The sequence below is a fragment of the Astatotilapia calliptera genome, chromosome 3 (genome assembly GCF_964374335.1).
Source record: "Astatotilapia calliptera chromosome 3, fAstCal68.1, whole genome shotgun sequence".
In the NCBI taxonomy this organism is placed as follows: Eukaryota; Metazoa; Chordata; class Actinopteri; order Cichliformes; family Cichlidae; genus Astatotilapia; species Astatotilapia calliptera.
In genome coordinates, this window is record NC_137424.1 from 7,219,652 (window position 1) to 7,244,449 (window position 24,798).

The following is a 24,798-nucleotide window of genomic DNA, read 5'->3' on the forward strand; positions in this document are numbered from 1 at the left end:
GTAAGCTTGTAAAGCTGCAGTCAGCTGAGACTGAAGAAGTCACCTGATCAGTGAGCAAACGTTTCTGAAAACGTCCAGATGAACAGAATCAACCTTTTGGGATCAGCCAGCAATGCAGCATCATTGTTGTTCAGCTTCAGAGGTTTGCAGGAATGAACTGATGACCAGAAACAGCTGCAAAGTCCAAGAAAATACCAGCTGGAGTTCAGCTGCATTTGAAGAAGTCAAAGAAAAGTAAGGATGGCAAAGGGCGACGTTTTCTTCCAAAGAGCTGCAAACATGGTCGACGCCTCATTAGAAGAATCATCTGGACATTTGTGAGGAACTCTAACCAAGAAAGCAACGTCACACAGATCCAACAGACAGTTTCCATGACTGCAAGTGTTGAGTGGAAAAATGCTACATTGCATTATTGCATCCTCTCACCACAGGAGGCGCTGTTGGCACCACTGATTGCTGATCAGCTGTTCTCTGATGATCTGATTGATACTGTGAATAACGGGACTCACTGAACTCTGTGACACAGTGAAGATTACAGAGTTTAACTTCACCCTTTAAGACTGACCACAGAACCAAGTCCGCCAGAGCTTTTGTTATATTTTTACATGCTGTGGAGCCATTTGTGGGAGCATTTCAAGTTGCTATACATCAATACAACTGTTATAGCCCTAATTTTAATAATATGTATGCATTAAGTCCATAGTAACTACATAAACTGCAAAAACAACCTCTGCTCATCCATCTCTGTGTGTATCAGGATACATTTGGTTCATAATACACAGAAAAATCAGAGTTATTACCTGTAATAAATGTGAAAGATTCCTGCAGTGATAACCAGGCAGGACTGAAACACATCCAAGCTGTCACCACGGTAACAGCACCGCCCATCCACAGGTGAGGGGAGGAGCAAAAAGAGGGACTTTGACCATTTTATACTAAAAACACTCAACTAATGTTTGTAATATGAAACAAATAAGCCCACATTAATGTGAGCGTTTATTAAATAATAATAATGATGATTTCCTCCTGATCTCATTTCCACAGCAGAGAAAACTGTGGTGTATATTGAGGTGGAGGGTGTGGTCTGTGGCTCAGGTGTAGAGTGAGGGTGGGGTGCACCACAGCAGCATGCTGGGACTGCTGAGGGTGGAGGAGGGAGTGATGATGACATCAGAGCTGCAGCACAGAGACCAGTGAACACACAGTCTGTTCATCTTTGCATAGATACAATATACAGCACAATATTGAATGACAGACACGCTGTGGGAGCTTCCACAGATACACTGACGTCAGCATCCAGAGTCCTCCTGCTGCTCCCCCCTCAGAGCCCCGTGATCAGCACCAACACATTCAGTTAGATGACAGAGTCCAGCTGCAGCTAGAATCAGCTCCCCTCTGTGAACAACAGCACAGCGTCAGTGTTTCACACTCAGTGAAAGGAGGAAACAGCAGAAGAACACCATGTGTGCTACGTTTCCCAGGACACACTACAAACTGCACAAATACAGAGCAGCACGTGGAAGGACCTGGAGCTGCATTTACAGAGCTGCAGACAGCGTGATGTCCTGTATGGACAGGTGGAAGGAACCAAGTCCTCAGCTGGAACACTCGTGTTTGTCCACAGACAGGAAACACAGCAGGAAACTTCCTCACAGAAGTGCAGCTCATGGATAACACACTTCCTGTCAGTCAGAATGAGGCTGCAGCCAAACACAGAAAGGTGTTTTTGTCCAGATGAGCCCAGAGAAGAAACACGAGTGTTCACAGACATCAGAAGCTCAGAGAGGTGAAACATGAGGTTGGAGTCCTCGTCAGCATCCAGAAGAGCTGCTGTGAAACCCTGAGTACTCATGACAGACTCTGATGGCACAAACACATCATGATTCAAACAGAAAGACAAACATGGAGCTCCTGATCCTCCTGCATGAGAACAAGCTGACATGAGCGCTGTGTCTGAGAGTGTCTCCCTGTCACAGTGACAATAACACAGCTGCTGCTCACAGTCATTAAACTGACCTGAGGTCAGCTGTGCTCCTTACATATGAACCATGTGACCTCACATCAGTGCTGTGGATGACTGTAGTCATAGAAGAGTAGAGCTGTAGCAGGTGGTGTGAGGAGGAGGTGGTGTATTCTAGTTAACGCAGTACTGAAACACTCCAGCAGAGGGCGCTGTTAAGTCCTTATTGTAACACAGTTACTGTGTGCAGTTAGACTTCATACATAATCTGCACTTATTTCCATCAGACATGCTGTCAGGAAATGATTGGTTTCTATTGATTCTACTTCCTGTTGACTCGTTTGATGACAGTGAAACAATCACAGCTGATTGTGTGATGATGTAAACTGTCACTGTTACATTCAGTGTGTGTGACATAATGTTAGTGCAGGCTGATAACAGCCTGGTTCTGTTAGAAACACATGAACGTGTCCATAGATCAGTGTGTGTTTAACATGAGAGCTTCAGCCCTGCTGATGTGTTAAATAAAGACATGCAGGAAAACTGATGAGACTCTGAAATAACTCTTTATATTTATAATGTAACTCTGCATCAAAAGAACAACAAAGGATCCCAGACAGGTTTCTGTGAACAAAGACCATTCTGATGTTTCTGTGTTTCTAACACTTTGACATTATTAGTAAACAGACTGCAGTGAGCAGCATTTATAAAGAGCTTCTATATAAAGATATGACAGCTGTTTGACAAGTTTATCACTCTGTGTTTGGACCTGATCAGTCCAGCTGTTTACTTGAAACATGTTCATTTACCTGTTCTGTTATATTCATGTTCTTGTCTCTGTTGAAAACACATTTTAATGTCCCTCAGATTTTTCTCCCAGATGAATAAATATAAAAATGACACAAACTGACTGCAGCTACTTTTTGTCCTTTCTGTCAAAAACCTTCATGTGACTCATGAGAGACACGTTTCAGCTGTTTGTGACAGATCAGAGGCCAACAAGTCATTTATAACACTTTCCATCATTGTTTAAAGTTCTCAGTGTTTCTGTGTTGCTGCGTATAGGATCTCCCAGCATCATCACTGTGCTGTCCAATCATTGTGTGCGAGGTTACCCTTATAGTGCGATGTGTGTTTGCACAAAGAGAAGCATGTGTGTCAAATATAAATAAGCACAGAACAGAAACAGCTGCTCGTTTCTTCTGTTTAGAGTCAAGTTAGTGTTTTGTGTCTTTGTTTGAGGCCTGATGTCGAGCAGAGGTGTGTGTAACTGCACTGCTCTGTTATATGTGTGAAGTGTGTGCTTCTCTTCAGCATCATCTTTGTCACTGCTGATTCCTTTGTGTCATCATGTGTTGAGAAGAGAGAACAGTTATAACGGAGGAGCAAAAGGAAGCCCTGAAATCTGCATCAACAAGGAAGTGTTGGCTCACCAGTGATCCCAGCAGAGCCACTGGTTTGGCTCCAGTTGTTCTAGATTCAATGATGTTGTTGCTACAGATACATGTCAGCATCTTTATTGAATTTAATATGAAGCAGAAATGGTGTCATTAGGAGAAGAAGAGGAGAACAAGTCCGGCGAGGAGGCAGCAGCTCTTAAAGATGAAACAGCAGCTCAGCCCTGAGCTCAGAGAGCTGCACATGAAAAAGCTCCTCAAGCAGATCCTGTCAGAGGTTTGTCATCAACAGGAGGAACTGTTCACATCATAGGATGAAGATGCTGTCAGCTGGATGAAGAAGGTTATTTAATGCAAACGTTCACACTGAAGTCAAATTGTTGTCGTGTTGAACAGATTCATGTACTGATCGTCTCCAGAATGTTAGAAGAGCTTCAATGAATCATTAGAAACAACTTACAGCTGCACAGCTGTGTCAAACACATCTGTGTGTCATTGTGGGATTGTTGTGTTTCTACATGTGACACACGTCTAAAACATGCACACAATCTGAACACAAACAGGGACTCATGTGTTCCCACAGCCAGATGCTGAGAGCCATTTCCTTGTAGTCCTGTGTCTACATACATGAACCATTAGATGTTATTGGAATGATTGTCAGCTCTGATAGTTTCATGTGTGTTTAGCTGGACGCTGTTTGATCCTCGACATGTTTAAAGGTGTCCAGTCCTGAGACACTGGGGCTGGAAACAGCTGTGATGTCATTGGACTGTCACACAGACAGAAGTGCATGAAGTGAGCAGCCGAGGAGCCGCTGATGTTTTGGATTCAACAGCATTTGAAAGGTTGACACAGACACATTTGCACACAGAAAGCTGAATCTGTCATATGCCACAGTGAACTCACTGTTCAGTGTTTTTCAGGAAGCTTCTTAACTGCCTCTGCTGCCAAACAAGCAGCTGATGTCCTTGAGAAGAAGCTGAAGAAGTCTTCAACAACAAATACAGGAAGTGGACTTTCAAATACTAGATTCACTTTAGACTCACAGAGAAATGACTCAACCAGCTGTGTTTGACTCTATGAAAGGTCAGTGTGTGTCTGCACACAGACTGTTGTGTTGGACTGTTATTCAGTTGTCTGCTGAATGTTTTCAAATGTCTGCATCTCAGCTGTGATGAGGCTGGGGGTCATGGGAGGCCACCGTAGCAGCCTCTTCAACATCATGACATCATCATAAATGCTGCTGGACTGTCTGATGGGCTGACGGTGAAAAAGCCGTCGGGAAGGAAACAGAAGACATTTCAGAGGCTGCAGCAGATTTCTTTGATTCGGGGCCTTTTTCAGCTTTATTGGACAGAGCAGTGAAGATAAGTGACAGCAAAGCAGAGAGAAAGGGGGCGTGGCCCGGGTCAAAGCCAGGCCAGCTGCTCTCCACCTCGTGGTCACCTGCTCATCCTAGTGAGCTCCACCAGCAGCCCTTTCACACACTTTACACTGTCAAACACTGTGTGTGGACCTCAGCTAACAACAGGCTACATTTAAGTCTGGACTACATGCTTTTATATTGTTTTTATTCCATCAGCAGCTCAACATCATGAGCAGCTTTGACATAAAGACATCAAACTCAAGCTGACTTTAAACTACTTTTGGAGCCTTTCTTTTCTCTTCAGGTGTACAGATGCTGAGGAGGCAGGTGAAGCAGGTGGAGCTGTTGTGATGCTGGCAGAGGGTGTGTCTTAGTAACTCTGTGAGGCAGAACTGGATCCAACATTGTGGATGTGTTGATGTTGGAGCCATTAAGAGTCTCTGGCCACACTGTAGGATTTCCCTTTGATCCACTGTGGGGGCATTTTGGAGTCTGTCAGTGAAACTCTTCATGTTTGTGTTTGACTCCAGTTTATAGAAACAGAGAAATGTGTCATGCTTTTGTTCGGCCTCCACAAATACACACATTTGTTCATTGGTTGGACTTTTTGGAAGGAGACACATTGAAAACCATGTTAATAAGATCTTGTTGTTTCCTGTGGATCCGACACAGAGAGTGGACTTCAGACAGAAAGCGTGGAAGAGATTTTAGAGGCCGTGTGTGGCAACAGGAAGTTTCTGTGTGTTTGCTGATCTTACATGTGGAAAACAACACGTGATGTTTGTGAAGTTCTACAATGATCATTGTTCTCACAGCATTTTGAATGGGAACAGTTCAAACTGGGAGTAGTGGGAGTTATTTACTGATTGAAACAAGCTGAATGTTTCTGTGACGATGAAGATCAGCAGCTCAGCCGATCAATGAACTGACATCTATCAGTCGTTTCATGAGATGAAGTCATCAGCAGACATTTGTTCTGACTGTGTGATGAATGTCAGAACGTCAGGGCTCTGCTTTAGTCACTGCTTGATGATCATTGGCTCATTGTTGAATCCAGGGCCCAGTCTGACCTCTGACCTTTGCTGCAGGTCTTCTGTGTTATCTCCACTTTCATGTCTGATCTTCTGCTGTATCGTCCAAAATAAACATCTGGATCATTTCCAACACTTCAGCAGATCTTTAGTTTGGGCAGTGCAGCACAGAATAACACATATTGTACTATACTGCCCACTTCCTGATCTTATTGGATCTGTGTGTGAGGTTGGTGAAGGAAACACATGTTTACTGAGTGAGTCGCTGCCATTAGGAACTAGTTTTTATATCACAGCCTGGAAATCACACAGGACCATTTCTGCAAGTGAAAAGTCGTCATTGGAGGAAAATGATTGTGTAGTTTGTGCGACTGAAGAATTGTCCCAACTACATGTGCTGCTGACCCTTGACCTTTTCTTTAGGTGCACAGAGGAGTCTGTGGGAACATCCAGAACTGAGGCATCTTGTGTACAAACGTGTTCAGACCAGATGTCAAATGATGTCAGATGTCATCCGTGAATGGATGCAACTGTGGATCGTTCCAATAAAATGAGGCAGTTTTGTAAGTACAAGCCCACTACAACCCATCATCAACATTTTAAATTACATTATACATCTTCACTGATATAAAGCACCACTATTTTAACCTGATTCACTTTTTCCACCCTAACAGTTCATTCCTCAAATCAAACAAGATATTTGACCCTAAAAAAATGCATCAACAAATAATTTTGTAATAAAATATTTATTCTTCAACTTTTACAAGTGAAATCAAACAAGTGTGTTTAAGAGTGAAACCAGAGTGGAAGCTGCTCATATAGAGTCCAACCCAGGCTAAAGTAAGCTGAGTAGAGCAGCACCATCAAAGTGTCGGCTCTCTGAACACGGTGCAAGATCGCCATCTGCAGGACAAAACTAGTTTTTCTCGCCCTCCTCGTCAACATCAAGATGATGTCATCGTACAGCAACTGATTCCCTGTCCGTCTGGAACAAAGCATTTACATTAAAAAAGACATTTACAGAAAATACAAACACCAACAACACATCTCATCATCACATGATATTTTATTATTTATTATATTATATATTTTTATTGTACCATCAACATCAACAAACACCAGCACATTTTCTTTGAGATTGAGTAGAGTGGACCTTTCCCTTGGTTCACTTCCTGCTCGCAGCATCAGCTGACCTCTGACTTCCTGGTTAAGGTCTCTCAGCGTTGACTGGAATATCAAATCGGACTCACACCATGTTCTTGTAATGTGGTCATGTCTGTCAGCTGTTTGAAGAGCATCTCTGGCCTAAACACAATAGGAAGAACAACAACACGGCAAAAAAACAACACATTTCCATATTAGATGAAGGGCACCGTAACTGGAAATGGTAACATTCATCTGATGCTGCTTTGGATTTATCTTCTGTTTTAGACCAACTTTGATCACTTCGACCCATCTTAAGTCTGTTTGTTCTAACTTCTCACTAACATCTCGTATGATTTCAGATCCCTGCTGTTCCCCAGCTGCCCTGTAGGTTTGTGCTTTGACCTCCAGAGGGCGACAAATCAGCACAGACAGAGAGCTCCATTCAAACTTTGCTGCCATCAGGAATAATTCTTCAAATATAATCATCAGTGTTTGAGCAGCTATGATATCAGGGACAATCTAGACATGTGTGACAATACTGAACATGTCACATGACACACCTCAAACATCATGTGATCCACTCTCAGTCTGCACTTTCATTCATGACTTCAACAGGTTGAAATGAGCTTTGAAGAAACATTCAGTGAAATAAATCTTTCATGGATTCATGTGAGCAGCAGATGAACTTTACAAAGAATCAGTGGATTTATCTTCTGTTTTAGATCAACTTTGATCACTTCGAGCCATCTTAAGTCCGTTTGTTCTTCTCACTCACTAACGTCTCGTATGATTTCAGATCCCTGCTGTTCCCCAGCTGCCCTGTAGGTGGCCTCAGTGTGTCTCACACCATTTACAGATGATTACAGGTCGTTTACAGTTCAAACAGGTCCAACATAAGAAATATGCAGAAAATATCCTGCTATAACAGTTTGGGTCAAAGTGCAGATGTTCCAGATGTTCTGAGTCTGTCTGTGTTTCATGTTAACATGTAGATGTTGGACCAAAGTGAAGCTTTTTGATGTGACAGCAGGAATGTGAAGTGTAACTCTGAGCTGTAGGAAATGAAACTAAACGGACTTTTTCTCCTTTATTTATAGGAAAGTGTAGGAGAGCAACAGATGAACAAGCGTTACTGTAACAGGAAACATCAGAGGACCTGTATGTTCATCATCATCACTGTTTCCTTGTTCTGTCACAAACACACAACACTTCCTGCTCTCTCTCTGATGGATCTGATTGGCTGTTTCATTCACAGGAGGTCAGGGCGTCACACAAACAGCTTTAACTGCACAACGACACACTTTAAATCATCTGCAGACAAACCTGTGTGTTTGATTTATGAAGAAATAATAAAGACGTGTGTGCAGCTGTCCATGAAGCAGCTTCTCACACAAACTCTGACACTTCAGCCACTTTAATTCCTGCAAAGCTGCGTAATAAAGAGCTGTGACTGCTATGAGCTGCTGATGATGACTGCATGAAGCTCTCAGCTGAAGCTTCTTTCATTTATTTTAATGTTAATGTCGCCTTTTTAAGTCTGTGTGAGGATTTTAATGACACACATTAAAGGAGCTTCTTTGATTAGAACCAAATTCATGTTGATTTTCAGCCTGAAATGATAAAAACTTTAATAATTCTGTTTATAATCATCAACCTGGAGACTAATGAAAGTATAATAGTGAAAAAAAGCCTTTATTATTTGAGTAATGCCTGAATCTGCTCAGAGACGGAGACAACACAGAGGTGTTGATGACAGTTTGACATTAACTGAATTAAAAACAAAGTGCTCTTATTGTGAAAATCTGCCTCCTACTTCTTTAAATCATTTTTATGTATTTTTTAACCTCACAGTGAAACATTGAGGCATTAATCTGACACAGTTTGATCAGCAGCTGTGTTTTCACCGACGTTTCACTTTGATTTGTTCAGACTGAGCAGAGAGGATCGGTTCTCTGTGTGCGCACTGCTGAGAAACACAAGCTCATTTCTGCTGTTTCATGAAAAGTGTTATGGAGGAACAAGAAGTTCAGCCTCTAAACTCTCAGCGTGAGGACTGAGTGAAGAGTTTCAGAGCAGAGAGTTTTGGCTCACAGCTTTTAGCGTCTACACAAAGAGACGATTACGCACTTGATCTGAGAACATCTCCACCTCCTACAAACAAACTCTCCTACGAGCAGCTGTCACAACCACAACAGGCAGAAGACTGGATTTCTTCAGGTCAGATTTACTGCAGTTTGCATAAATTGTGTGTCACAGACTTTGTAGTTCACATTTGTGTGACTCGTTTAAATCTTCTCCTCCTGAAAGTGAAACTCTTACAAACACATCAGGCCACAACCTGCTGCAGGTTAATGATTGATCTGAAGGCAGCTGACCTTTGAGCAGGAACTTGTGAGTCTTTTATTGTGTTTAGCACTGCCAAGTGCTGGCCTCTGCTTCCACCATCACATTTACACTGGTAGGTTCAGCACTGCTGCCTGCTTCAGACTGAATCCAGCAGCACAAAGACACAAGTTAATAAAATCAGCATCTATTCCTTTATCACTGCTTTGTTACAGAGGAGAACAATGCTCCAGTAACGCGTAATCCGATTATTTTTTTGAAGTAACGAGTAAAGTAAGGGATTACTATTGCAAAATCAGTAATTAGATTACCGTTACTTTCCCGTAGGAACGCTGCGTTACTGCGTTACTAAAACCGTGATTTTTTTGCGAGAATGTCTCACGACAGTGACGTAAGCGAGTGCGACGTTAGTGACAACAGCTGTGTGCAGATCAACAGTGGATCACATATCGAGTGCAGAGAGAGTATGAGCGTGCAGCGTTTAAAGCGTGGAAGTACTGACCTTACTTTGAGTTTGATTCCATAAAAAGTGACAAAAACATTAGTGTCCGCTGTGCGTGGGAAGAAAACTTCTTTTTACAGCGAAAAAACCCCTAAACTTCCAACAAGCACCGAGTAGCTACGACGTAATGGGAAACTCACAGAGAAACTCGCGGATTCTTCCACTGACCGCGGCACACCTGCACCAGGGTAAACCTCCGCCTGCCCCACTCCTGCTTTACAGGTGAAAATAGAGCAACAGGACCGCTGAGTCTGTGACTTTATTTATTTTCTGCTGTGTTTTACTTGCATCTATTTGAAAGACTGAGTGTAAACACAAAAAATATTTTATTTTATGAGCTGGAATGTGCAGAAAATAGGTTTAAATGTTAAACTAATTTCTTCCAGTCAGAGAATGTTGCATATAATTAAATGTTTGCTTGATGCATAAAGTTAAAAGATTAAATCTAATAAAACAAGTTTTAAAAAGAGACTTTTCCATTTGATTACATTTTGTATGATGGATTATGCAGAAAAAGTAGAATTGGGCTGAAAGATCTATCGCTTTATCACCTCTTCAGGTTGTAAATCGTGTTTTTAAAAAGTAACTAAGTAACTAATTACTTTTGAAAATAAGTAATCAGTAAAGTAACGGGATTACTTTTTGGGGGAAGTAATCAGTAATTAGTTACTGATTACTGTTTTCAAGTAACTTGCCCAACACTGGACAGAGTGTTGGCTTCATCACCGACACACGTCACCACATCAGGAAACAGCTGGTTCAGTGAGTATTTAAGGTTCACTGCAGACAAACTGGAGAAAAACGAATCACATGAAACATTTGTTACTGGTTTCTGACCTCGTCGTAGAGACTCACATACCTGTGTTCTGCTATCAGTGTGATCACATGTGCTGGTACAGTTTGCCAGGTTGACCCATGTAACCTCCACTATCCTGTAGACGTGGAATATGTTTCACATATGGATCGCTTCCTTACTCGACTATGACTGTGTGCTTCACAGGTGCTTACTGAAGTGCTGCTTTACACAAAACCAGACAGTAAAAATAAGAACTGCAGGTCCAGACCACAGGTTTATGTGTTGATAATGATGATGTGCAGTCACTCATTGTCACAGGATACTTCCTGCAATGATGCTACGGGTCACGCAGTTCTGCAGAGGTGGAGGAAACAGATGCTTTTCCTAACAGAGACACTTTAATGACTTAAAGAATCTAACTGACACACAAACCTCAGTTTGTCTGACATTCATGAGAGTAAATGCTCCTGAATGTTCTGTTAGTTCACTGGATGTTCACCTGACTTCAAATGTAAAGATCCCTGAGACAAACTCTCACGAGTTCAGCGGCGACGCGATCGCACAACCAGCCGCGACGTTAAAGGCCGACGCGCTCACTACCTTTGGTTACAGCTCTCAGCTCACACGACATACACAAAAATAATGACAACACGAGTCCTCTGTAGGACGTCACTGTGGTTTACTGACAATGTTCTCAACAACAGACGCACAACCCTGGTTTGGTCTGGTTATTTGTGTTGTACGGCTTCGTTGGTCTGACGAGCTTTTAGGGATGTCAGCAGAAGGATTTCACGTGCTGAGGTCATATTTATGAATCAACCTGAACAGCTAATACTTTACCTCTTTATTTTATAACACATATGAACACGTTATAGTAGATTTGTGCAATGTGTGTTTCACGTCTTTATGGGCGTATAGATCTGTAAACAGGCTGATGGGTGTGTGTCTGTTTATTGTAGCGGTGCAGAAATGTTAAAAATGATGATAATAACAACACTTCTCACATCAGGCTACAACACAAACCTCCTGATAGCTGCAAACAGCAAAACCCCCAACGACAGGCGCACAAAGAGCACAATGGTGTTGCCATGGCAGCAGCTGCCACCAGTGTTTATCTGGAAACGTCGCTGGCAAACCAGAATAGTTGCCACACGTTGCCACACTCGCACACTCGGCAGCCATACGTTTGTGTGCGACCTGCCCGTGGCTTCCTCGTTACAGACACACCGAGAGGAAACGCTCAGACACAAGGGCCGAACATGAACGAACACTCGTGTGTGGGAGGAACAGGGCACAGACTCCACGCCGTCGTTAAAGATGGCGTGTGTGCTAAACCGAGCTGTGCGCTGATCGATCAGTCAAGTGAAAAAAACAAAGGAAGCTGTCTGGATGGAGTTTGCTGCTCCCACTAATCAAAGAGATGCATCACAGCTGGAGCTGATTGATGCACGAGCCACCGTTTGCACCACCGACTCCACGCTTGTGTTTCCTTTCTGCACCATGTTGTTAACACTGACCCCACACGGTGTTCATGAGCTAAAGAAATCAGGATGATTTCACGGACCCACACAGACCCACACACACACACACACACACACACACACACACACACACACACACACACACACACACACACACACACACACACACACACACACACACGTCCTGCATGCTAAGAAGTGAGTGAAGGATGCAGAGGTGCTGAGACACTGAGGATGTGGGAGCACAGACACCGTTCAGCCTGTGTTTGTGTATCAGAATGAATCAGGCAGAAAAACATTAAAAGCAAACTGGTTGTCCTAAAGTGAATCAGGCTGCAGTCAAACTTCAGCTGATCTCTCATCAAAGCTCCCAGATCGATTCGTGCTCCAGTTTCACCATTTCAGCAACACTGTGGGAGAACGGGGTCAGCTTCCAGCAGGGGCCACGATTATGCACAGAAGGAAGACGGGACACGGCCGGTCCTTCAACCATCGTATGGATGTAAGAGCCTAACACAGGTAACACAGGTCACAGCAGCAGAGCTGGTAGCAGCTTTGTGCGCTTGTAGAAAACTCAGCGGTACTGCAGAGGTTGTGTACTTTACCAGGGAAACGTATGTATTTTGTGTGTGGTTGAAGATTTCCAGGTTGTGTGTTCTCCTGTTTTATTCAGTTTATCAGAAGTCAGCAACTAAAATGTAAAAGCAGCTAAAAAGAAAAGACAATGATAGCATTGTGTGCACAGTGTGTTACAGAGCTGTTGGTGGCAGTCCAATCCAATCCAATCTTATTTATAAAGCACTTTAAAATAGCCAGCACAGGAACAAAGTGCTGCACAGAAAATAAGTTAAAACAATAGAACAACAGAAAACAGCAAAATAAATAAATAAAACACATAAAACATCAAATGAAAACAAAACAAGATAAAACAGCATCGAATCACCTAAAAACAACTGAAATAAAAACCAACATCTCACGTGGTGTCAAAGCTCAGGGTAAAGAGGCGGGTTTTCAAGACTTAAAAACAGGTAAAGAAGAGGCCTGTCTGATCTCCAAAGGAAGCTCGCTCCACAGTTTGCAGCTGCTACAGCAAAAGCAGGATCTCCTCTAAGTTTACGCCCAGTCCTGGGTACATGCAGGAGCAGCTGATCAGCTGGCCTGTATGAGGCTGTCGCAGCTCAGAGAGATGAGATGGGGCGAGGCCATGGAGAGCTTTAAAAGTAAATAAAAGAATTTTAAAATGAATCCTAAAAGAAATGGGCAGCCAGTGACGTGAAGCTAAAACAGGGGAAATGTGCTCAAACTTTCGAGTGTCAGTTAAAAGACGAGCTGCAGCATTTTGACTAATATATGATGCGCTGACCCCAACATGAAGGTCATCACAGTAATGCAGCCGAGTGCTGACAAAGGCGTGGATCACTGTCTCAAAGTGCTGCCGTGAAAGAATTGGCTTTGTTTTTGCAGCTGCCTGAGCTGAAAGAAGCTAGATTTGACCACTGCCTTGATTTGACCACTGCAGGTAGAATGAAATGCCAGCATGTTGTTCACACTTCTTACCCGAGCTGTTCTCCAGCGCATCCGTGAGTGTGGCTGTGAACAGAGGAAGCACTCGAGCAGAAAGTGCTCGTGTGAATGAGTTCAGAGTAGAGCAGCTCGATGTGGGAACAACTCGTGGCGTTCATTTAGAGAACGAATATGTTCATGGTTACTGTATCTCCTCAGCCGAGCCGCCCTTCGTGCCCCTCCCACAGCCACATGCTCCGTCAGCTGGCCGTCTGCCTGGCAGAGAGGGAGGGGGGCGTCTGGCCTAGTGCCAGGCTCTCTCAATATTTTATGAGAGGGAGGGGAGGGAGGAGGTGCAGCGGGTTGGTTGGGGGTTAAGAGACTAGCTACACTGAACTACGACGGGGAAACAATTATCCTCCCTGCTGAATTTATAAGTTTGCTCACTTACAGAGAAATGAACAGTCTCTGATTTTTACCTGAGTTTAGAAACATCGAACAAAAAACATATCAGTTATGAACAGATCTGCATGTCCCTGAATGAAGTGTGTGATCCTCTACAACCCTGGATCCCACAGACTGGCTGTGGGACTCTCAGCATATAGATGCAAAGGGCGTCAGCATGAAGCTCGGTGACTGTGGGTGCAGCAGTTCTGACCATGATGTGATCTGTCAGCCTCTGTCAGCCTCATGGGCGGAGGATGATCACAGGAAAGGTGCTGGATGGGCCCAAACTCACACAGGAGGAGCTGGTTAATGGTGAGAAGGCAGGTGGATGACAGTCACCACATACTGGTAACACTGGTACAGGATTGAACTACTGCAGCACCCACGCGGTTTAGCATGTACAAGCCCGTCTGAGGTTTGACCGTCTGGATGATTGGCTGAAGGCTGAGAAATGCTGAGTGTGACACACCAACATCCCCACAGTCAAACACACAGTGGTGGCCGTGGATGGGTGCAAACAAAGCAGTGGCTAAAGAAGAAGTGGGCTAGCCAGCCTCCAGAGCCTCCTTTACTAAATCTGTGGAAGCAGCTGTAAAGAGCAGTGGGCCAAAATCCCTCCGGACATGTCGGCACTTTTTGATCAGTTCAGATTCTGGGAGATGCTCTGATATAAAACATGTATAGACCAGAAACGAACAGAAACATCCGTTATTGTCCTGATTGGGGAAATCCCGGTGCTCCAGCAGCAGAGTGACGGGCAGGAGCAAAGCCTCACACAAATAAGAACTACGAGACTTACAGTAACAATAAGAGCTGAACAACATGTAACAGCAGCAGAGTGACGGGCAGGAGCAAAGCCTCACACAAATAAGAACTACGAGACTTACAGTAACAATAAGAGCTGTACAACATGTAACAGCAGCAGAGTGACGGGCAGGAGCAAAGCCTCACACAAATAAGAACTACGAGACTTACAGTAACAATAAGAGCTGAACAACATGTAACAGCAGCAGAGTGACGGGCAGGAGCAAAGCCTCACACAAATAAGAAACACGAGACTTACAGTAACAATAAGAGCTGAACAACATGTAACAGCAGCAGAGTGACGGGCAGGAGCAAAGCCTCACACAAATAAGAACTACGAGACTTACAGTAACAATAAGAGCTGAACAACATGTAACAGCAGCAGAGTGACGGGCAGGAGCAAAGCCTCACACAAATAAGAACTACGAGACTTACAGTAACAATAAGAGCTGAACAACATGTAACAGCAGCAGAGTGACGGGCAGGAGCAAAGCCTCACACAAATAAGAACTACGAGACTTACAGTAACAATAAGAGCTGAACAACATGGAACAGCAGCAGAGTGACGGGCAGGAGCAAAGCCTCACACAAATAAGAACTACGAGACTTACAGTAACAATAAGAGCTGAACAACATGTAACAGCAGCAGAGTGACGGGCAGGAGCAAAGCCTCACACAAATAAGAACTACGAGACTTACAGTAACAATAAGAGCTGAACAACATGGAACAGCAGCAGAGTGACGGGCAGGAGCAAAGCCTCACACAAATAAGAACTACGAGACTTACAGTAACAATAAGAGCTGAACAACATGGAACAGCAGCAGAGTGACGGGCAGGAGCAAAGCCTCACACAAATAAGAACTACGAGACTTACAGTAACAATAAGAGCTGAACAACATGGAACAGCAGCAGCGATGGAAACAACCTCGTGTTTGTTGGAGCAGGGATGGTTAGAAAGAGACGATGCTGCTTTGTGCACGGACCATATTTATGAGTACGAGTAGTGAGTTTAATGATATTTCAATTATATGACAAATATCCAGTGTTGGGGAGTAACGGAGTACATGTACGAGTAACTGTATTCTGTTACAGTTACCGTTTAAACAGGTGGTATTTAGAATACAGTTACTTTGTTGAAATAAATGGATTACACTGCATGTTGGGGAGTAACGGAATACACGTACGAGTAACTGTATTCTGTTACAGTTACTGTTTAAACAGGTGGTATTCAGAATACAGTTACTTTGTTGAAATAAATGGATTACACGGCGGTACTTTCCTGTTTCATATTGTGGCGGGTCAGGACTGTTTGGGTTTGTTTGACATGTTCTGTTGTTCCAGACGGCAGCGTTGTGGTTGCCATGGTTACAGGGTGACACGCTGCGTGTTTCCTGGGTGAGAGAGGCCTTGTTGTTGTTGTGCTAAGCTAACAGGCAGAATGTAGCATCATGGGCAGTGTAGTCCGTGCTGCAGGGAGGATGGACTGCTGTACCCGTGATGTGTCTGTGAGCGAGGAGGGAGAGAAAGGAAAAGCACAGCTGTCACCGAGCAGAAACGGGAGCTGGAAGCATGTAAATATAATAATAACCACTGCAAGAAGAGAGCCTGACGAGCCCAGCTGTAAGTAAGCTGTTAAGACTCGACCGTACACCGTGTTCCTGTTTTCCTCCGAAAACAATAAGTTCTGTTGTCTGTGAAGGTTCTCAGTCATCCAGGTCATCGTAGTCTGAGGAGCTTGCAAAGAAAAGCGTCTGGACTTCTTTAAGTTGCTTGAAGACGTTTCACCTCTCATCCAGAAGCTTCTTCAGTTCTAAGAACAGAGGTTTGACTCTGTTCTGCTCCTTTGACAATAAGTTCTGTTGGAGCAGCCTTTCAACGCCTCTCTGTCTCTGCTAGCAAAGTTGACCTAGACAACAAAGTAAAGCTCGTTTTCGGCTACGAGCCCGACACGAACCCGACGTGTTAGCCAGAGGTCCCTTTACTACGGTTCGGAGCCGCTGACCTTCAGTAATAAATCACAGCAACAGTACATTCATGTAGTTGTAAACAGCATGATAATATATTAAGTAATCCAAAGTATTCAGAATACATTACTCTCATTGAGTAACGTTACAGAATACATTTTGGGGCATGTAATCTGTAGTCTGTAGTGGAATACATTTGAAAACACTGCAAATATCCAGCACACTGACAGCTGTGACCTTATACACATGCCCAGTGAAAGGTTGATTGAACACTGTACATCGTATATAGCTGATCTGGGGTCAGATTCTGCCAACCAGGCAGCGCTGCCTCATGACACGGGGCTGGATCAGCCATCTATTGATCCATCCCAGAGAAGATGAAGGACACGTGATGATGACACCACTGTGCAGTTCACATTGGAGGGCTTTATTCCATCCACTGAGTCATCAGAGCTGTGGGCCTTCTGTGAGCTCTGCAGTGTGGCTGACAAAGCTGACATTAAGTGTCCAACTTTCAGGATTTTTGCTAAGCTGTCACTCACTGTAGCTATCATCTCACACACTTGGCTACTTTTCTCTGTAAAGGTGTTTGATGACAGAGTCTTAACCCCTGCATATGAAGATAATGTGTTTGATATATCTGTTAATACCTGACACGACTTCTTTCCTTTCAAGTCTGTTTCACATCCAATTGTAGAGACAAGTGTGTCAGAGGATCGTGTGAAAGGATGTTCTGTCTTTCTTCAACATACATATCTGTGTCACGTATTTACATAAAGAGAAATCGTATCGATGGCGAGGCTGGCGAGGAGGGCCGGCCCTCACCGATCCACCGTTTATATGCAGCCTATGTCTTTCATGTGTCTCCACCTGGATCCCTGCTGAGCCACTTCCTCCCCAGCCCTCAGAAACACTGTTGCTATAGTAATTGTATCTAAGTGAATAACCATAGCAACCACAGAGATGTTTTGGATGGCACAATGGTAGCTGCTGGTTTTAAGTGCTGGAGATCAAAGGGGCCTAACGTTGTTAGGGAAGAGGAGGGGTTTAATCAGTGTCGGGGAAAACGGAGACCAGCGGGGTCGGCAGGAGCAAGCAGGAGGCAAAGGGAGGAGCGAGGAGAACGACGGTTTTCCCTCATGGCACCAACACCCGTCCCATTTCCCTGCGGTCCAATAATTAGCTGTTTGGGGTATACTGCGACAGGAAGACGGCTCCTGCTGTCGAGCTTGCAGTGATGGTTAGTAGCTGTTCCACCCATGCTGTGTGAAACTTAATACACGGCCTCATTAAAGATGGAAATTAGCCTTTGGCTATAATCTGGCATGTTTACATTCATGTAATTTTTCTTTTTACATTTATGTTCATTAACATGCACGGTCCTAAATAAATAAATAAAATAAAATCGCTTCCTAAGGAGATTTGGTTTCAAGGTCAAATTTATTTCTATAGCACATTTCAAACAGCCGATGCTGCACAAAGTGCTTAACAATATAAAAATGGTATTAAAAGCAACAATGTAACACAATAATAACAGTAAAAAACAATAATAGGACAGTAAAAGAGTTAAAACAATAACTAAACTAATTCAAATAAGACCAGAATGCTTGGGTCATAGTGTGTTAAAAGCCAGGGCATAGAAATGTGTCTTTAGTAAAGATTTAAACTGCTCAAGTGTTTGTGCAGATCTAATATTTAAGGGGAGACTATTCCAGAGTCTGGGACCTGCCACAGAGACGGATCTATCACCACGGGATGTGAGGTCAGTCCGTGGGATGGACAGCATTAGTTTTGAGCTGGACCTCGTGGTTTGTCCTGGAGCATAGGCAGAGAGGGGCTCAGACAGGTGAGGAGGGGCTCGGGCATTAATGACTTAAAAACAAAAAGTAGAAGTTTAAATTGGATCCTGTAGGAGACAGGAAGCCAGTGTAGAGAAGCTAAAACTGGGGTTATATGCTCTCTCCGTTTGGTACCAGTTAGCAGGCGAGCAGCTGCATTTTGAACCATCTGAAGACGATGGATGGAGGCCTGATCTAGACCATAACACAATGAATTGCAGTAGTCTCATCTGCAAGTAAGGGAAAGGTGAATAACACGCTCAAAGACGTTAGGAGGTATGGCTTTACCTTGGCCAGCTGTCTTAACTGAAAGAAGCAGGACTGAACACTGCACTCACCTGCTTCTTCACTTTAAAAGAACCATCAATGTAGACACCGAGCTTTTTACACGTGTTTCAAGTAGCGGTGCTTTATCAGGCCAGTACAGGTCAGCCTAATCACTGGTTTCAAACTCCCAGTAATGAAACTGGGGAACACTGGTTGTGCTCAACCTACAAAATATTTCACGTTCCTGCGATATGTGCTGAGCACGCACGACAGACATGAAGCAGACAGGATCACAGCTGATCTTCTCTCGCTCACGAGTGAGCTAGTTAATGTTGGGAGTCACAGAGGGAGCGCTACGATCAACCTTTAAATCAAAACGGTTCACCTCCGACACAAGGCGTCCAGTCGACGCAGAACCCAACGCAAGGCATCGCCTGAGGGTTCTTCCATCCATCACTGAAACCATTCTGTGTAGGTGCAGAGACACCCCAAGAATCCAGGTGTTATGTGGCAGCTTCGTGCACAAATGTTATTAATAAGTAGCTGTTATTAGAGCGACGCTGAGGGTGCTGAGTGGTTGGGATGTCCCCCAGACCATCACTGAAACACCAGAGCAGCCGTGCTGACGAGGTCCCAGCAGCACGATGCTCTGCAGCCTCTTCCACATGTGCTCAGCATGCAGCGGCTCTCATCTGTGAAAAGCACAGTTCTGCTCTTTGGTGGGAAATGTTAATCAGACTGCATGATGTCAGTTCACCCTGCATCCACAACAAAGAAGAAGAAGCCGTATGTAAACATAACATACAAACTGACCGAGGACAAGAGGGAACAGTGCTGCTGTCAGTCCAACGTGTCCACGTCCTCTGGACTAAGAAGGGGAGAAACCGTCCAACTGTCATAATCACAGCCACACACCTGCATCAGTGATGGTCTGCATGACTTATATGTAAACTTTAAACTTCAATAAGGATGCCAGCAAAAGCAGCTTCTTTCCACTGCTGGAAAACTGCAGTGTTTGATGTGAAACAGCAGTAATCACATCAGCGATGGCTTCACGGGGACACTGACAGACGATTTCTGTCCCTGCTCCTCTAACCTGTAGCTCCTTAAATCCAAACCAGACAAAGCTCGACGTGTCCTGTGAGGCTGGACCGCTCACATCCCCAGGTTTGGCTTTGAAATCACATCTTACACTCTGTGCTACAGTCACAGCGTCCAAGCAGGGAGGCAGGAAACTGCCCCGTCACCAAGGAAACCTAGGTGTCTGTCTGTTGTCAGGGCAACAGGGCAGAGGGGATGGGGAGCAAAAACACGGATAACGACAGGAAGGCTGGGCAGAGACAACAAAGGCAGGCGGGGCCGTCAGCTGACATCTTTGGATCCACGATTGTGCCGAGCAGGAAACTGAAGCAGTGCATAAACAGATCTGATGCTCACGATCTGTTTACATGTTTTTCTCTTCACGTGGAGTAAAAATGACGTCATTCACGAGACCTGGTTGTTCCAAATATGTCAGATTCATGTGCTTATCCATCGTATTCCTACTGATTCTCCACACAGACAGTCAGCCTGTCGTCAGCTACTTTTCAGTGGCTTGTATGCAACGCTTGGGAACATGCTGGGGAGGGTTACCCATCACCTGCCAGCATTTCAATCAGAGAACTTCCTGAATCTTAGTTTATGACAGCTGGAGCCATTTACATATGTAACACTGCTGTATTAGTCCTATTATATAAAAGGAGGAGCAAACAGTGATGTGTTCTGCTTCCTGCTCATTTCTTTTCTTCTTGTCTCAAACTGACTGAAAACAAACACGAGTCACTGAGAAACATCCGTGTTTCCTTTATTATGAAGATAAATTACATTTAATCTGACGATTATGCTTTTCTTGCTCATGAGTCACAAATCAAAGGTAAGTTGTTGAAGGGCGCCCCCTTGTGACGACTTGCCAACAACACATACACTACACGCCACGATCGCTCACACAGGCCACGACTTTTAGGAAAGAGCCCCATTAAACGCTGTTCTTCTGCTCAGTGAACCAGCAGTAAATCAGGAATCCCAGGCTGCTGCGAGGCGGCAGCGGCGTGTGCACTAACAGGCAGCAGCTCACATGACCGGCTAATGTGTCCAAGTTTTCTATGAGCGACACCCACAGAGAGAAGAGGGGAGCCTATCAGAAATAGCACGGCTGACTCGTAAAAGCTGCAGTGAAATCAGATATTGGAGGGGGGGGGGGGGGGGGGCTACACCTTTGAAGACAGTGACCTTGCAGGTGACGTATGGTGAAGGTGGAGACTGTGAGGGGGTACTAGCAGAAGAAAACGCTCAAAAAAACAATAATAAGGTGAGCAGGTTAGTGTGTAACTTCAAACCTCTGGAACATGGTTTGAAGTATGAGGGAGTCATGGTGGTGTTCAGTGCATCCTCTGAACAGAAGAAAAGAAGACAAGGAAATGTGAACGAGGACGTTCAGGATAATGAAAGTAGACGGGAGAACTGGGCAGTGGCTGCAGGTTTACAGTGACCTGTGTGAGAGAGCACATGCTGAGGAAGCAGAAGAAGACTTGGCTGAGGCTGGAAGGATGTGCAGTAAGAGTAAGGAGGACATGAGGGCAGCTATGAAGGAGAATGATGGTCCTGATAAACATCTGGAGGTATGAAGGGGACTTTTTAACTAGATTGTTTAACACAGTGTTGGGACAGATGCTTGTGTCCTGGTACTGAAGAATCAGGGTGCAGAGCTGCAGCAGCCACAGGGGGATGGAGCTGATGAGCCACACCGTGAGAAAGAGCTACTGAAGTGAGGTTCTACATGTAGATGAGGAAGTGCAGAGAAGGTTAGAAGTTGTATCATATCTGTGTGGATGTGGAAAAAGCACACGACGGGACACCAAGAGACGTACTGTGGTACTGCACATACTGAGCACATACTGAGCACATACTGAGGCTGTGCAGGAGACAGCAAGGCACAGGTAGGAGCTGTAGGAGGGACAGACGGATTTAAAGCGGGGGCGCCATGACATCAGGACTCGACTCTGAGGCCCTTCATGTGTGCGATGGTGCAGACAACACTGGGAACTATAGTGAGAACAGGGACCAGGTGGAGAGGTGGAGCCAGTAAGACTGAATACATGTGTGTGAAGGAGAAAGGTGCCTGAGTGAAGCTGGTCCAGAACAACACAGTGCACAGGGCAGGTGCAGAGGAGGTGGGGTGGGTGGAGGTGAGGGTCAGGGGGGGGTTTGTGAAAGAAGAAACACAAAAACCTGACAGGGAAAATTTAGGAGACGGTAGCTCGTGATGGCAGTCGGGCAAGCTGTTGTGTGTCGGAGACGGTGGCACTGACAAACCCAGGAGGCGGAGCTGGAGCGGTTAAAGATGGTCGACTCTTCATTGGGAATGACCAGAATGGAAACGTTTAGGTAGAACACAGGGGCGAGGCTGGACACGTGCAGACGACTGATCGTGGATACACAGGGTGTCGAACAGTAACTAACACAGAAATACTGCTGTAAAGGTCCCAGTTAGACATGCTGAAGCACAGGTCAACAAACCATCTCAGCTTCCCTGTGTGATTTCACTTCATGGCTAAATCATCGTTTCAGGCTTCTTTTGGTATTTGTGGGTTTGAAGTTTTCACCCTAATTCATAAAAAGCCAATAAACAATCAGGAGAGAGGAGTTCGTCTTTCTAATTACAACTAATACGATTAAAAGACTTATTTATAAACTCCGTTAGCGTCACAGTACAAAGTTAAACAGAGAATCAGGAATCCTCTCTTAATATATGTGATCACATAGACCTGTCAGCAGCAATTTGTCACGTAAAAACAGCACATCAAAAGGACTCTGCAGTCACAGCGCCCCCTGCTGTTATCACACTAGAAAGGTATTTATTAATATATTAATTATGCAGCATGCAAACATATATAATGTCTCTCTGAGGGCATCTTCCTGAAATATTAATGCATGTGCTAAACAGCTGTACTCAAAGGAAGCACACACACACACACACACACACACACACACACACACACACTGTTAAGCATGTGTGCATGTTGGCTGTTCATGATTTATTTATGGATTAGATTAATTCAGATCTTATTGCGCACAGAACTCTGGGGTGTTACCAGTTCATTACCAGTCATGTAACAGTAGCCCAGTTCAGCACAAACCCAAACAGTGATGACATACTGGTCTGAGCTCAGCTGTGTCAGGACAGGTTGGAGTGATCTTGCTTCACTCACATTCAACAGAAGCTTTGTGGAGATGAAATCAGTGTAACACTGCGCCTGCTCAGAGACCACAGACGGTAACAAATGAATCACTTTGTGAGGAAAGCCAGCTGGACTGTCTGAGCTGTCATTGATCGGTTATTAGTTGTTTCCTGGCAGCTTTCTCCGAACAATAACATCAAAAAGCCACCAAACCGAACATGATGTGATTAATCTGCTGCACACAGGACGCTGCTGAACACCTAAATGTAACCACGGTAGCTTCTGACCCCACTTCCGCCAGTCCCTTTATTGTGGCGGGAATGAACCCTGCATAAGTTCCGGGTCATTCAGCTGCATGTCCCTGCTCCTCTGGCTGCTGCTGTCCCTGTGGTTGGCGTACTTGTCAGCTATCGACACATTTTACAGTTGACAGCGTGCAATAACCCGGCCGATTCATTCATCTTTACACTACCTCACAATCGACTCAACGGTGAGTTATTTGTTTGTTTCGTCACAATTAATGAAAATGCGGAGCCGCGATCGCACATCCTAAAACGCCGGTAAGCTAATGCTAGGCTAGCGACAGTAAGATAAGATAAGATAAGATAAGATAAGATAAGATAGATAGATATTAATCCCTCGGGTGGGTTCCTCTGGGAAATTCGACTTCCAAAAAGCACAGCAACGACCGAAGTTACAGTTACAGAATTGTTATATATATATATATATATATACACACACACACACACACACACACACACACACACACACACACACACACATATATAAATACAGAGACAAATATAAATAAAATATACAAAGGGGATAAATAGAATAAATAGGAATAAAAAATAAAAATACAAGTGAATTGCACATTTCAAGTATTGAGTCTATTGCACTGTTGACTATTTACAAAAAGTATTGCACAAGGTATTGTACAGTGAGGTGAAGAGGCACTACAGCTTAGTTGTTCCCCCCTCCTTTGTCCTCCCGTGTGGGACAAAGGAGTTTTTAAGTCTGTTAGTTCTTGTCTTGGGGAGAAGCAAGTAAGTGCAATTACTAGTTTTATTTATTGAATATTGTTGTTTTTGTTTATTCCATTATGGCCGAATGTTGACTTAACGTATCTAGAGTTGGACGAGTGATTTGAATTTTGTAGATTTGTCCGTTTTGGATGTTTTTTGTTACTTTTCTGATGAAATGCCAAAACGGCCTATGAGATTTTGCATTGAGTTAAATTCCATTTAAATTATTGAATCTGTTGCGCAACACCTGTGATTGAATGAGTTTTGTAAATATATTCGATTAACTTTGGATAATATTTATTAGCTTTATGGCTGATATACTTTGATGGGACCCATGAGAATGTTTTTCTATAATAGTATGTTGAATGAAATTCATTATAAGAGATGATGGTTTGTTGATTGTTGTATGAAACATGGCATTAATTGTCTTTGTTATTTATGTATTTATTTTGTCACAGCAGTAGGATGCGGTTTCATTTTCTTCGCTGAAGGATAATTTGTTTTTGACCTTGTTTAGGTCAGGTTTTTTTTTTCTCCCGCGATCAGCCCTGATCAGCGCGGGATGGCGAGCCACCCGACCACCGCTACGTTGCGGTAGGAATCGTGAACCTATGGACTGAATCAAACTGTTGACACATGACCTATCACAGGTCCATGGAACTGAACTAAATCACATACTGGACCACACCTCATCCCACCTCCTTTTGGAA

The 24,798-nt window shown here is 44.0% G+C and overlaps 1 long non-coding RNA gene across 2 annotated transcripts in view; it reads right to left on the minus strand.

Annotated features, from left to right (window-relative positions):
• Positions 1–6,484: 6,484 nt before the first annotated feature.
• LOC145424642 (uncharacterized) overlaps positions 6,485–24,798 on the minus strand; it is a 38,989-nt gene continuing 20,675 nt past the window's right edge. Inside the window, exon 2 of one of the 2 annotated variants that reach the window (XR_013905705.1) lies at positions 6,485–16,280. This is a non-coding gene — a long non-coding RNA (uncharacterized LOC145424642). The remainder of the gene's footprint in view (positions 16,281–24,798) is intronic. The other variant, XR_013905706.1, reaches the window with a different exon arrangement.